Source organism: Gobius niger (genome assembly GCF_951799975.1).
Source record: "Gobius niger genome assembly, chromosome: 15".
NCBI classification, from domain to species: domain Eukaryota; kingdom Metazoa; phylum Chordata; class Actinopteri; order Gobiiformes; family Gobiidae; genus Gobius; species Gobius niger.
This window is the reverse complement of record NC_136866.1, coordinates 6,245,091-6,259,061: the sequence shown is the minus strand read 5'-3', so window position 1 is coordinate 6,259,061 and position 13,971 is coordinate 6,245,091. Positions and strand designations below refer to the sequence as shown.

The following is a 13,971-nucleotide window of genomic DNA, read 5'->3' as shown; positions in this document are numbered from 1 at the left end:
GTAGAGTTAGAGAGAGAGAGAGAGGGAGAGGGAGTCCTTTTTTTCTCTCCCTCAAATCGTCTGCTCTGCTCTGTGCATTCACTCCCTCAAGCTGCACACAGGCAAAGAGCAAAAAGGGGGGAAACCTCCCTCCCTCACTCTCTCCCTCACTCTCCCGCTTATCATTTCCATCCCTGCCTTTCTCAAGCGGATTAACAGACGGGCAAAGTGACAGCGGGGCGGAAGACGCCGGGATTGCGCGTGAAATCGGTGGGGTCTAGCAGAAGAGGGGGAGGCAAGGTGGCGCCATGGGTCAACTGTGCTGCTTCCCTTTTTCCCAAACGGAGGAGAAAATCAGTAAGTGTGCGCGTGCCAGCGTGTGGGTGGGTGGGGGGAGCAGGAAGATAATCTGGGGAAAGGGACCGTGTGCATGGATGGGCTGTGTGGCTGTCATCGTGGGGAGACGCGGCCACAGCTCTTTCTGCTTTGTGTGAGAGGCTGTGCGCTCGTTGTTGTGGGGATGAGAAGTGAGGGTTTGCGTTGAGTTGTCCTTGTGCATCACTTTGCCCCCGTCAGGAGTTGCCCTTCAAATGAAAGCATCTGTCCTCCTGACCTATGCAAAACGGTGTGCCAGCAAATGAGAAAATGCTGCTTAGGTTAAAAGGTTTTTCTTCACCGACAGTTTTTAATTTCATCCGATGTTTATTCTCATTCAGTCTTCCTTGACCTGTCCTTGTTTATCTTTGGTTTAGATTTCTTTGCAGTAGAACAAGTTCCCAGTGTTGCTTTAACCCTGTTGGCTGGTGGAAGTTCTGTTTCTTCATGTGTGTTTGACATTAGTTACTTCAGCCCTTCATCTTCAAAGACCAGCTGTTACGAAGCAGTTAAATAGTACTATTTCTCCGTGGTTGTGCTTTTAAGTGGTACAAGATTAGAAATGGCAGTATATGAAAGCATATTTATTATCAGCTATCCTATTTACTACACAGTATACAGTACCTAATTCTCAATTATTCAAAATGTCCCTTTGAAATTTTATCCCCACAAAACAGAGCCTTCAATCTGTGCAGCCGACACATCCAAGCAATGACACCAGAGTTTCAGCCCTGTTGTCATTGTAAATGGAGCGCACACTGTAATTCTGGTTCAGTCTCGGAATAATCAGCTGGAATAATCCAGCCCTGACTTAGTGCATATGGTCATTGTGTAATTGGGCAAGACACTTCTGCGTAGTGCACTGTATGAATGAGAGCGTGTTTGTGAATGTGCTGGCGGGGTGTTGCGAATTCGCCAATGGCTACAGTTGCGTTGTGTGTTTTCGAGAGTGCATCTTTGTACCGTCCCCACCAAATAATAATAAAACACATCCCGAGCTTTGACAAATATCGGAGAGTCTGAAGTGTCTCTTTTCTTTGTATTGCTTTTCAACCGTTAAATTCCATCATGTCATATAGTATCCTTTTGCATTGCCCTTCGTGACCATGTGGCATAGATTAGCATGCGAGGTCTGTATCTCCCCAATTCATGTGGATGGTCTGACCCATAGCCTGTGGGCAGGTGCAGGGATCGGTGTAAAGGGCGCACACACACACACACACACACACACACACACACACACACACGCACTGGTACAGTGGAAGTCAGCTGCGCTCACGTGAACTCTAGTGGGTAATAACGGATGCTGCGTTAATTACTGCTTCCAGTCTCTGCTGTTCCGTAGCAGATGGAGTTTGACTCCATTTGGGTCTGGGTTAGGGTTAGGCTGACGGAGGCTTCATTATGCAAGGAGTGACCTGACAGACACTTAAAATATGTCTGGTACTAGTAGTCATAATGCTGTCTTTGTGGCTATTCAAGTTAAATAACAATTGTAATCAAAATCAGGGGTGCATTATGTGAGAAAAAGAAGCTATTCAATAACTCTCTCTCATCATTGCAATCCTGATATTACAATACAAACACAATGTCAGCACAGTGTGTCCCAATAATTGGAATAAAAAGTTGTAAGCAGTTTGTTTTTTTAATGAACTCGCCAAATTAGGCTTGTAGAAAAACAAGAAAATGCAGACGGGTGCGTAGGATGGAGGCTAAACCCAAACATCAGTCTCAAAGGGAATCCCGCACACCATACGTCAACTTCATTTATATGGTGGCAAAATGAGGCTGAAAAATACTAAATCAGGGCCAAGGCAAGGCTAAAATGGAACTACATAAGTTTTTTACGACTGTGCTAGACAAAGGACGTGTAAATCTCAGTCTGAATGAACCTCAGTGATTTTGCAAGATTTCGGGATAGCCCGAGTCAAAATTCTTGTTCTCCTCTTAAAGTGACAGCCCAAGTGATTTATTATTTCCCGACACGTACTGGAACTGGAAGACGATCGCTTCTGGCATAGTGTGTCTTCTAGTCATGCAAATTCGTTCTCGTTTTAGAATGCAGCAGTACTCTAGTCTCTGGCTCGGAGTTGGATTTCGAGGAAGCAGAACAAACGGCCCCAGATTAAAGTTGTTCTAAGCGAAAATGCATCAGAATTCATGAATACATCTCCAACGTAGGCAGAGAATTTCCTTTTGAGAAACGGCTAAAGTTTGCCAGGCAGTGTTTTGTATTTGGAATTCAAAAATGTTAAATCTGTTTCAATATATCCGCTGCGAAACTGGACTTTTCTCACACTAAATGCTAATGAGGTTCAGCGGAGCCAATTTCTTCAGCCAAGATTTTTCCCTTTGAGAATTTGACTTAATCTCACAGCGTTATAGACATTGGTCCTGTGGGATAGTAGAGGTTTTATGTTGTACTTAAAGATATTTTTTAATTCATTGCTGCCACCTGCTGTCTTAAACATACTAATTGAGGCACTTGGGATTTATTACAGCCAAAACGTGACTGGATTTTGAAACTACACTGCGGTTTTAGTGCCCTACTCAACAGGAAAAAAAGCTCATGTATCAAACCTCAACGATCAAAGTAGCTATAAAGGCCTTGGGTGTATGTGCAAAGTCTGTGCAGAGAAGACTATAGATTTGTCTTATCAAAGGAAAGGTTGAAGTCAATATTGCGAGACAATTCATGTTGCAGTCCAGTGAAGTGTTTCGATTACTGTTGTTATACTCCTATAGTAGCTGTTGAATTGAGTCTCAGTATAATTATTTTATTTTATTTTAATTATCAAATGCTAGTCTCGGAAAAAAGTCCAAGAAAAACTGGTTCAAGGTAAGCTGTGATTGTGAGTGATGAGATTTTGTTTTGGCGGGTAATTGAAACGCTAAGCAGGCTTTGGTAGCCAGTCGTGTATGGCTGAACCCTGGGCATTTAATATTCGCTGTGTTTGTTTTGGACATTGTCTCTGTAGGAAACCAGTGGTTCGCATCATCCCGTCATAAAAGCAGACTTTGACACAGGCTGAAAATAGTCGGTGTGGGCGCAGGCGAGCGGTGAGGCATACGGGTAAAAGTGGTCACAAAGGCTGCAACGGTACGAGGAAAAAACATGAACCGTAGCACAAGCTGTTTCAATTGGGGATGCGGTGTGGGGCCATTTCCCATTGATTTTCGCTTACCTGTCGCTGGAAAAATATTCAGTCAAATTGCCTTCTCTCTGTGAAATCAAGTAATTATTGATGTGGCAGCGTGAATCTGTTAGGCCAGTGGAACCAGGGCTGGGTTTGACAGAGACAGTGAAGCAGGTGACATCGACAGGAGACGATATAGTTTCATTAATCATGACCAGCACTTCTCAAAGTCCAGCAAATCCCTTGTAAATCAAAAGATCCTCACACTTTTCCCAAACAATAGTGGTTATAGACATCATGCTCATTATAATTCAACAAATACACACACAGTTCATTTCAAACCCACTCATTTTTTATGTAAATGTTGTGTGGACAAACTACTACCAAAGACTCACTATTGCAGATGACTTTACTACCTACCTTACCTCATGAGCTTTCCCAATTCTTCATGGTTTATAAACCCGTTTCACAACTTTTGAAAGCAAAGAGGACTTTTACAGCCACGGGCGGTTATGCTAAGAATCAAGCCTGCTAATTCTTAATGCTCTATATCATCACACAAAGGTTCTATTTAGGTTTCAATCTCGACTTTTACGCTAAACTAAGTGTGTTTACATGCTCTCCAGTATCCCGGTTATTAATCATATCCCGGTTATAACAATATTCTGGATATGATGTTTACATGCTGCCAAGAAACCAGGACACTCAAATCCCTGTTTACATGAGCAACTACAGTGTCCTGGATATTGAGGCTCCAGAGGCTAATGACAAATACTGTAAGATTCTAAAAACTTTAGCGATGTTGCTTACACGGCTTTTTTGGACATTTCTCTAAACATATAGAGACAAACTTTCCCGGAAAACACTTAAAACTGGAGGTTGTTTGTAGTAGTTGTGTGTGTGTGTGATTTTTTGTTTTGTTTTTTTGTTTTACTATAAGATAAAAAGCCCGGGGACGAGCTACAATCGCTGCTGTATCTGTTTGGAAAGTTTGCACATGCTCAGTGCGTCCGGAGCAGTGAGAAAACAGGATACTGTATTTACATGGCACAGTATCCTGGAAACTGTGGGAAAATTCCTTGTGAGAGTATCCTGGTTTCTAATAATCTGGATATCAGCTTATCCAGGAAACTGACATTAGGATACTGCGTTTACAGGGACAGAAACAAAACCAGGAAACTTTAAATCCTTGCCAACAACCTGAATACTTGAGCACATGTAAACACACTCAAAGGACAAAACAAATTTCATTCCTCTACTTGAAACAGTTGCCTTTAATTGACCTTGTTTATTTCCCGAATACACATTTGTAATCACTGTCACAAATTCCTATTCGCGGCTAAAGCGCTATTCTTTCTCCATTGACTAATAGGTTGTCATGTTTGTAATCCATTGACAATGAACTGGTTTGTCTCTACATACATCATCTGCATGGCCCTTTCTCTCCCTGCTCCTGCTCCCAGCTGCATCACCATAAACAGTGGAGCCGCTGTGCCCTAGTTCTGAGAGGAGGGAGAGAAGGGGACAGCGCCATGCGATCTAATGAGGGGCTACGAGGGGTACTGAAAAGCGCTGCAGCAGACAGTGGTCGCATCATGTGTCTGAAGGGAAAGGTTACAACACTGACACGTCGCTTTTTTTGGCTTGAAACCATTTTAGCCACTTTGGCAAATGGAGCTTAACAGGCTGAGTATACTTGAATGTATTTGTTCTGCGTTAGTGTATGTCTTATCTATGCAACTAGGAAGTGTAGTGAAGCACTTATAGGCTCTTGGCTGGGGTTTCCATTATGCTTTTTATATTTGATAGACCTCTCTACTTAAAACCATCAAAATATCCTTTATAATCATCAGCCGTTTTTGTAAAGCATTAAACACAGATGTGAGAACTAATGTAATTGTGGCTTTGAAATATATCTGAAAAGGACTAGCCACAGTGACCATTCGGCGAGAAATGTACATCACGTGAAGCCCTACTAGCTTCCCTACTGTGATGTGGTGACCGCGCAGCGAGACCAATCGTGTGCTGTGTGTGAACTGGGCTATGACCACAGTAACAAGGTGCCAGAGTGTTGTACGCTCCGCAGGAGAAGATTGAAATTCTCGCAGCACGGCGAACACAAGTCTGCCGTGGAGCCTGGCCATCGATTCATCCATTTTGGTGAGGTGGATTACGAGAGCAATGATGAGCATTAGTCATGTACAAGTCAGTGGTCTGGGTAATCTAAAATCAATCTGAACTGCAAGCATATAATGTTGCTTAAATAGCTCTAATCCCTCACATACTGACCCCCTGGGGACTGTCTTCTCGGTATTATACTTGATTACTGGGTTCTATTTTACATTGTTGCTGCTTCGAACCATCAGTAATGTTGATTTTGAGCTGGCGCGTCAAAATGAGCAAATCCCTAAGACAGCGGTAATGTAGGTCATATAATAAAACATGCGATCCTTGTAGGGGCTTAGCAGTTCATTTTTTTGTCTTCTCTCAAATGTTAATGCCCCCTGGATATGTTTTAAAATGCCAACTCTGAGCTGGATCACCAATCTGCTCATGAACACAAAATTACACTACATTCCCCCAAATTGTGCATCCTTATTGTTATTATCTGCAATAGCCTCATTGTCATTCCACACCTATACACTATGGCATATGCAACAACGTTTCTATTACAGATAACATACAAAACTACTTTCTATAGGGACTTTTTTCATTTCCTTCTGCTGTCGTCTTTTTATGGCAGTAAACCTATTAACATACCTAAAGCCCTGGATGCAGCGTGGCTTAGGGTCCCTTTGGAATACTTAATGCACACAGCCTTTTGCTCTATAGCACTAATTTCCTTGCAAAGCGTTAAGAAAGACGGCTTCTTCCTCCTGATCTAGGACACTATACATCCAGAGTTCACAACCGCTGCCTGGCCACGGCTTGAGCTGTTCACCTACATTTGCACCCCCAGCCCAGAGCGGGGTGACCTCGATCGGACACGCTTTCTCTCCGCCGGGTTCGTCCATGAATACTTAATAAAACGTGGAAGAGTTTCACTTATTTATTTGACGATGCAGGGAATCAGAACAGAGCAGACAAAGACAAACATTAGGAGCAAAAGAAAGAACCACATGTGGGGAAGGCAGATCTGCAGGTCAAAGAAGAGGAGAGAGTTAGAAGCTGCTTAATTCATCACATTTTCCCTTTTAGTGCAGCTGGAGTTCGTGTTTTCCATCTGCGGTACGCCTTCCTTTTTTATTTTTTATTTTAGAAGGATAGAACTTGTTATTTCTTGCAAACAAGGAAACTGCATACACCCACAATAAAAACACATTTTAATAGAAGGACATTTTGGGGCCTGTATTTAGTTTCAATCCAGTGCACACACGATTTCTTCTTGACATTTCTTTAGCATCGTGATCTGAATTGAGCGCTCATGTTACAATATAAAATCAACTCTGGGGGCTGATAAAGTATTCACCTCTGAAGCAGATGCTCTGTTTCAGGTGTTTTGGTACATTTGTGGAACCTTATTTTCCAAACTATAAGTCACTCCGGAATATAAGTCGCACCAGCCAAAAAGTGCATAATGAAGAAGAAACCACATATATAAGTCGCACCATACGAGCGATCGCTGTTATTGTTTACTTCCGCAATTTTCACCGGATGTTTTGGTGAATGGTCGGCAACAGCTGATGCATACAGGCCTCTAACTCGGTTTTATAAAATGATAGATCTGTTACAGCGCAAGAGAAGCAATGCACTGTTTATGGACATTGTTTTTGCTGATTATAGGATTTTAATAAAATGTTTATCAAATATGAAAATGTAAAATGCCTACCACGGCCTACGGATGTGACGACATTGCGATCGCTCGTATTGGCAACTACCTGGGCCTGGATGCCTAACTGCACCGTTGACAAGCCTCTCCCGGCAGCATGTTGTTCAAGCTCTCCTTTGCAAACTGGTTCCTGGCTGTGGCCATCTAGCTTTTAGTCCGCCATTACCTTGTTTTGTTTTCTTCACTGCAGTCAGAGTAACCTCCGCTTTTTGTCAGTCCCTCACAAGTATGTTCACATTGTTTCTAGCCTCTGGTATCAGTAAATACTCACAAACCCAAGTATCGGTACTGACATCTCTAGCTGCTGCTGCTTTTGGGTTATGCAGTTTTAAAACAACTCCTAAAGTTGCAGAAGTTTTTATGCAAGTGTGATGCCGAGAGCCAGTGACAGCTCCAGTGTGGCGGGTCAGTGAGCAGGAGAGGTCACCTCCAGTCTGCACTCCGATGCTAACCACACTCCTCTCACTCGTACAGGCAGATACAGCGAGACTTACACTCGGCTTACTCCGGGACACGTCAGCTTGTCCAGGGGGAACAGAGATCTTGGCACCGCTGCACAATGCCAGAGAGCGGCTGCTTTTGTAGATGTGATCGATTCTTTGTCCACTTTGTACGTTTCCTGGTGGTAGACAGTCTCTGGTTCGCAGCCAAAGAGCGATGTCCTTTGCCAACTCTTGAGGGAAGTTGTTACAGCTGCACAAGCCCCACTGTGTTGACGAGAGGCGCTGAGAGGAGCAGCATTTTGTATTGGTGGTTGCGTGTTATGATGTTATGTAACTGTCATTGAGTATACTGTGGGTTCAGAACAGTTTAGCCCTTATTCAGTCCCATTATTACTATTTTAGGCCAGTCTATTACCAATATGTTCACACTCCCGAGCTCATTGTCCAGTGCAAAGACTGGATGGTTTGTATATTTCTGCTTGAATTGCAATGTTCCAGCCAGGTATACGTTTGTGCTGCACAGTATTTACTTTTCACATGACCAAGAAGCAGAGTCAGGTGAAGGCTAAAAAAACACTCAGATAAAACCTTGTGGAAATATTTGTATGGCCAGTCTCAACGCTTTCTTTAGAGGAGAGTTTTATGGTTTCTGGCTTTTTGTGTCAACTTAAATGGATAAACAAACTGACTTATCTCCCCTTGTGCCATCGCTTAGAAACTTGAAAATGAAGCTTTTTCTTGACATCCAAAGAAACCTTTTTCTCACGGAGACAGTTTAAAAATCCAAAAGGAATGTTTGCACAACTGCAGTGGAGAAAAGTTATCGCCGTGTATCCCTGCCGCCAGCTTCAAGTGTGTTTGTTTTCTTGAGTGAGCGGCTTGAGAGCAAATTTGTGCTCTTCCTGGGTAACGAATGGTGGGGACGGGGACATTAGATAGGTGCAGCACTGAACACAGAAAGGCAATGCAGTGCAGGATTCCTTGGACATGTGTGAAACGCTCATAAAACCACAAGTACCATAACTACACAGGAATAACCAGCTTAAAAGTTGATTGTCACCTTTAAAGGAACAGGCCACAGTCTTTCCATACTATGTTATGTGTAGGGATGCACCGATACCACTTTTTCTGAAACCGATACGAGTACCTGGATTTCAGTACTTGCCGATACCGAATACCGATACGAGTACAAGGCATTTTCTTTAACATTCTTACTTTTTTCACAGCAGATTGGTTTGTAATTAGTTAATTTACTCATGTACATTTCCTTAAGTAAAGTAGGCGACACATTTAAGAGCAGTTATATTAGAATTGTGCTGATGCCATTTATTTATTTATTTTATTTTCATTCAATATATTTTTTTATTTTTTATTGCACTGTCCATCATAGACAGAAAAGCCCATGTCCAAAAGCTCTGCAATGCCTGTGCTTTATTCATTTATGTGTTTTTATTTAACAATAGTATTGAGATGTTACTTAAATGGTCTCTTTTCGTCTTTACTTCAGCTCCGTGTGGATTTTCTCGTGTGTTTGTAGCAACTTAGCGAGTAGCTACAGCGTTTTCATTGTTCTGCTGCAGCTCATTTTCGCTCAATATAAACATGCTGTACCTCTTTATTTTGGATTTTCTGAGGGCTTTTTAGTCGCTGGGCTAGTTTTTCAGATGAATAAACCCCTGGGCATAAAACGGCGTCAGAATGGCCAAAACTGCTAGCCGCGAGTTAGCAGCGTTAGCCTGTATGTTGTAAACACTGCAGACGCTGCAGCACTAACAACATTAAGCTCTGGTTAAATCCAGCTCAGACTCTGATTTAGGGAGCGCAGTCTGTAATAAAGTCAGCTCTATGTGGATTATTGTATTTACACTAAAGAATTCTCCAGTTTGTTGCTTCTTCTCTCCTCAGCTGAGAGCTGCGCCTCGTAGCTGCGCTGGCCGCACGTCAAATGGTATCGGTTTCTGGTATCGGGACCTCATGAATGAGTACGAGTATGAGTACAAGCATGTGGTATCGGCCCTAGTTATGTGTTGTATGTTCTTACCTGAGCTTAGACGAGTTGATACATACTTGTCTGGTCTTTGCCCGTGGAAGAGCTTGGTCGCTTCTAACTTCACCCCGTTTGGAGCTATAGGAATATACTGGGGGAGGCCAAATGCTAACAACATCTTTGGTCTTTTTGCGTGACAGAGGCCACGCACAAAGACCAGACGTATAAACACGTCTAAACTCAGGTAAGAACATATCTCAGTATGGAAAGACGGTGACCTGTTCCTTTAACTTTCGACAATCAACGTAGAAAATGGCCTAACCGGAAAGCAGTCAAACTATTGCAATGTGAATTTTTGCATGCAATTTTGAGTTGGTTGCTCAAAATCTTTACCAACATGAACTCAACAGCTAGGTCATTCATTCAAGAAAATATCTTGCAAAACAATCAACTTGATCAATTGAGACAGAAAGATCTAGTTTTAAGTCCACAACAGATTTGGTAAATGACAAATGGTCCTCAAGATAGCGCTTTTCCATCTCCATTGGGCACTCAAAGCTCATTCCATCTCCAAGATAATTTTGTTTGCACACACACAGCTGCCGTTGGGACGCCCATTATTTTCCTAAAGTCTCTTTTATCCCCGCGGACAGAGACAAATTTGATCCTGTGATAAAGTTGTTTACCCCGGCCCCAGTGACGTGTCTCCTTGTGTTAGAGTCATTAGGAGACGGACATGGTGATTTCACGGCTCGCACGACCACGGCCTCCTTCAGCCCGAGCCCTCGGAGACCGTCGCTGCCTGTTACACTGTTATAATGATGTTAACACACTGGGCCGGCATCCATCCCCGCCGTGACACTCAAATCCCCCAAGATGTCAAATCATGTTCCCGTCCTGTTGCTGATTCGCGGGAGGAAAGACGAGGCGCCGTTTGAGCCGAGGTCCTGCATTGAGTTGAAATGCTCTCACCCGGAGCCCCGCAAAACTGCTGTTAAGAGTGTTTGAGCAGATGCTTTGTGGTGTCTGTGTGATCCTTACAACCATACTGAATTCACGCAGCTGTGGGAAAATAAACAAGGCCACTGGTGTGTAAAATGCTGTGACCCTGTGGTGAGTAAAAAGAGAGTATGCTTGAGTTAAAGAGGGGGTATTATGCTTTTTTCAATCACATAGCACCAGTCTATAGCACACTACAATGATGACGAAACCTTCTGTTGGTCTGTAAATGCAGTAAATTAGAATAACTTGCCTTGTATAAAATTTCTCTCTCAAAATGGCTGTAGCGAATGTCTTGAAATAGGCCTCTGTCTCTTTAAGAACCTCTGAGCCTTTCCGACACGCCCCCTCCGCACGCTGTCTGTGGCATCAGTGGGGAGGGGGTTCTGCTGAGGAGCAGTGGTTGGTTACTCGGCTGGTGACGAAAGCTCGGAGGCGTCTCCAGGAGGTGGGGGCGTTCCTAGGAGGACTCATGCAAACCTATCCCTAAAATGGCCGCCATCAGAGTTTTTACAGACTACTCAAAAATACATGAATGTGCCAAGGCAACACTTCAGGCATGTTTTTAATGAGGAAATGACGTAATAACATGATGTAAAGCTTGAAAAAGTCGATTTTGCATAATACCCCCCCTTTAAAAAGAAGAAAAGATGGTTGCCCCAGCTCAAATAGAGCCTTCTATAAAATGCACATTATTATCTTCTCAATTATATTTCAACATTGACATCAAAAAGTATCGTTCAGGTCAAAATGCTGCAAAGGTTCCCAGCGTTCTTTAAAGCAACCATGCAGTAGATAAGACTTTGCTGTGCTGTTTACATAGCTTGTGGGTGTTTGCGTCATGTGGACCTCACATGTACGTCACATGGCACAACTTCTCTTAGCTCAGGCTTCGTAAATCATTTTGGACCAATTAAGAAATTCAGCAAATGGATTCATCAACCTTTCGTGACCATGATAACGGGCCATGTTGCAAGTTGACACATTTTCAGTGAGATTGTGGACAAAGCCAGTAAAAGGACGCTACATCTGGCTCATGAGTCATCGGACATATAGAGGTCCAGACTATTTTAGGTGTTAGTCAATAAAATATCTGATGCTCTCGCCCTCTCCTCACCCATTACTGTATGCCGCCTATTTTTATACCAAGGTAGCCTGGGAGCAATATGTCTTTGTCAAAAAAAAAGACCCATGTATCTCACCAAAGAACTGTTCTTTTACACAAACCATTGTCTTGTAGCTTTAGCGGCTTTGTCATGTTCCCGTCAGCCTCTCCAAAGTCTGGCTGTACTGTACGGATGACCAACTCTGCTAGTGTAATGGGTGTTTAAGCCTTTTCTTTTTGCTATCTCCTTATCCATAGCGTTTTAGAAAGGGAGTGGGTAACGGCGGGGGTGGGGGATTTGTCATCTGTGAAATTGTTGATTTGTGCAAAGTGTACAGATTGACGCCGCGAAGGCTTCCGGGACGGCATGTTGTAAAAGCCAGCTCATTATTTGTCTTGAAGCTCTCACCATTAGCTCTCTTATTGCCTTGTCTAAGTACAGGCCACAGGCACAGTTTCCTGCCTCGCTTCTGCTTTATTGATCAGCCTTTTAGCTGGACATTTAATTAGCCGGATTAAAGTCCGCGGTTGAGCCTCGAAGCTATGTATAGTTAATGTATTGAAGGATTGTGGATGGGATCTATCTTTGGTATTGCCTCGGGAAAGTTGAAGTATATCCACCTGTTAGTCATCCCATGTCTATCACAGTGTGTCTTTTGTCCTTCTACACCTTTAGAAATGAGCTCATTCTGATTGAAGCGTTGAATTTGGTTTGAGTCTTTTTTTTTTAGGCTTTCTTGTGAATGAGTGACAAAGTTTGTTGTTTTTCAGCAACATTGTTAATTTTGACAACATATTTTAATTTAGTTTTAGTCTTAGTCTTTTGACGAAAATGTAATTCGATTTTAGTCGAGATTTAGTCAAAAAAATTTCTTCAATTTTAGTCTAGTTTTAGTCGACTAAAATTGCAAGTAAATTTAGTCGACTAAACTTTGCATTGATAATATTCATTATAATCATATTAAATCTTGTTCCTCTGCTTCATGTTTCTGCTCCACATGATTAAAGCTCAGAGCTGATCCTTTGACAGTGAATTTACATGATCTGAGGCTCTTTCAGACGGTCAATAGAAGTTTGGATGATTTTAATCTCTTCTTTTCATTTTTATTTAGTCTTATTTTAGTCGACTAAAATATCAGGACATTTTAGTCACAGTTTTAGTCTCATGAAAAACTTTTAATTTAGTTTTAGTCCAATTTTAGTCGTCAAAAATATCACTTTGACTAAAATTAAGACTCAATATATTTGTCGACGAAATTAACACTGTTCAGCAACATTTCAATTTTCATTTCTCAACCAAATCAGTAATCCTTATTGATCTGGCCCTCAAATCACATCCTAGTTATCCAAGTGAAACCAATTGATGCATTCCAGTAGTTCGGCGCACGAGTACACACTCATAGATCCTCGATTTCTTTTGGTTTGAAACATAACCCGCTGATATTTTTAGCTACTTACCAACAGTGCTGCAGTGTAGGGCACTGGGCTAGACTTGATAAATGTTCAATCCTACCTCTCTCTGGATCTCCATATAAAAGCGCACATGCTCTCCCTCTCGCAGCATGTGCCCATTACCCCCTCTTCATGTAATCCTCCCGTCTATATTTCCCCTCGTTTGAAGTTTGGTCACAGCATGTGTACACATTTACGGAGGCAGCTATAGCTTGGAACATGATTAATATTTTAATAGGATTCCAGTGGCTGTCTTTTTAACGCTCATGTACAGCAGAGAAATGACATGCTCCATCAGGGGAAGTATTGAGATTGTCTGTGTCCTGCCAAACCTCAGAAGAACATCAGCACTGCCTCAGCTCAAGCCTCCAAGAGAAAGTGCATGATTTTTGCCCCAACAAAAGGTACAGAGGTATGATCCTTGTATCTGCAATGTGCATCAATGCAGACAGTTTGAAGAGGAATAAAGTATGAGTGTATTTTTCTAAAGTAACACCGTCCCTGTAGTCCCTGTTAAGTCTAATTAGCACTAATTTGCTGTTAGGCTGTTACAAACAATGACTTGCTAATGTGAAAGTGGCAGGGTCTGTCAGTTCAGGGATGTGAAAGTCAAAGGTAATTAGTGCGGCTGTGTGACAATTCGGGTGTTTTTGTCGGAGCCCCGG

General features: G+C 42.5%; 1 protein-coding gene across 2 annotated transcripts in view; it reads left to right on the top strand.

The window, feature by feature from the left end:
• The window catches only part of akap7 (A-kinase anchoring protein 7), a 45,308-nt gene that overhangs the window by 17,801 nt on the left and 13,536 nt on the right, over window positions 1-13,971 (top strand). The gene's annotated exons all lie outside the window — the stretch shown is intronic.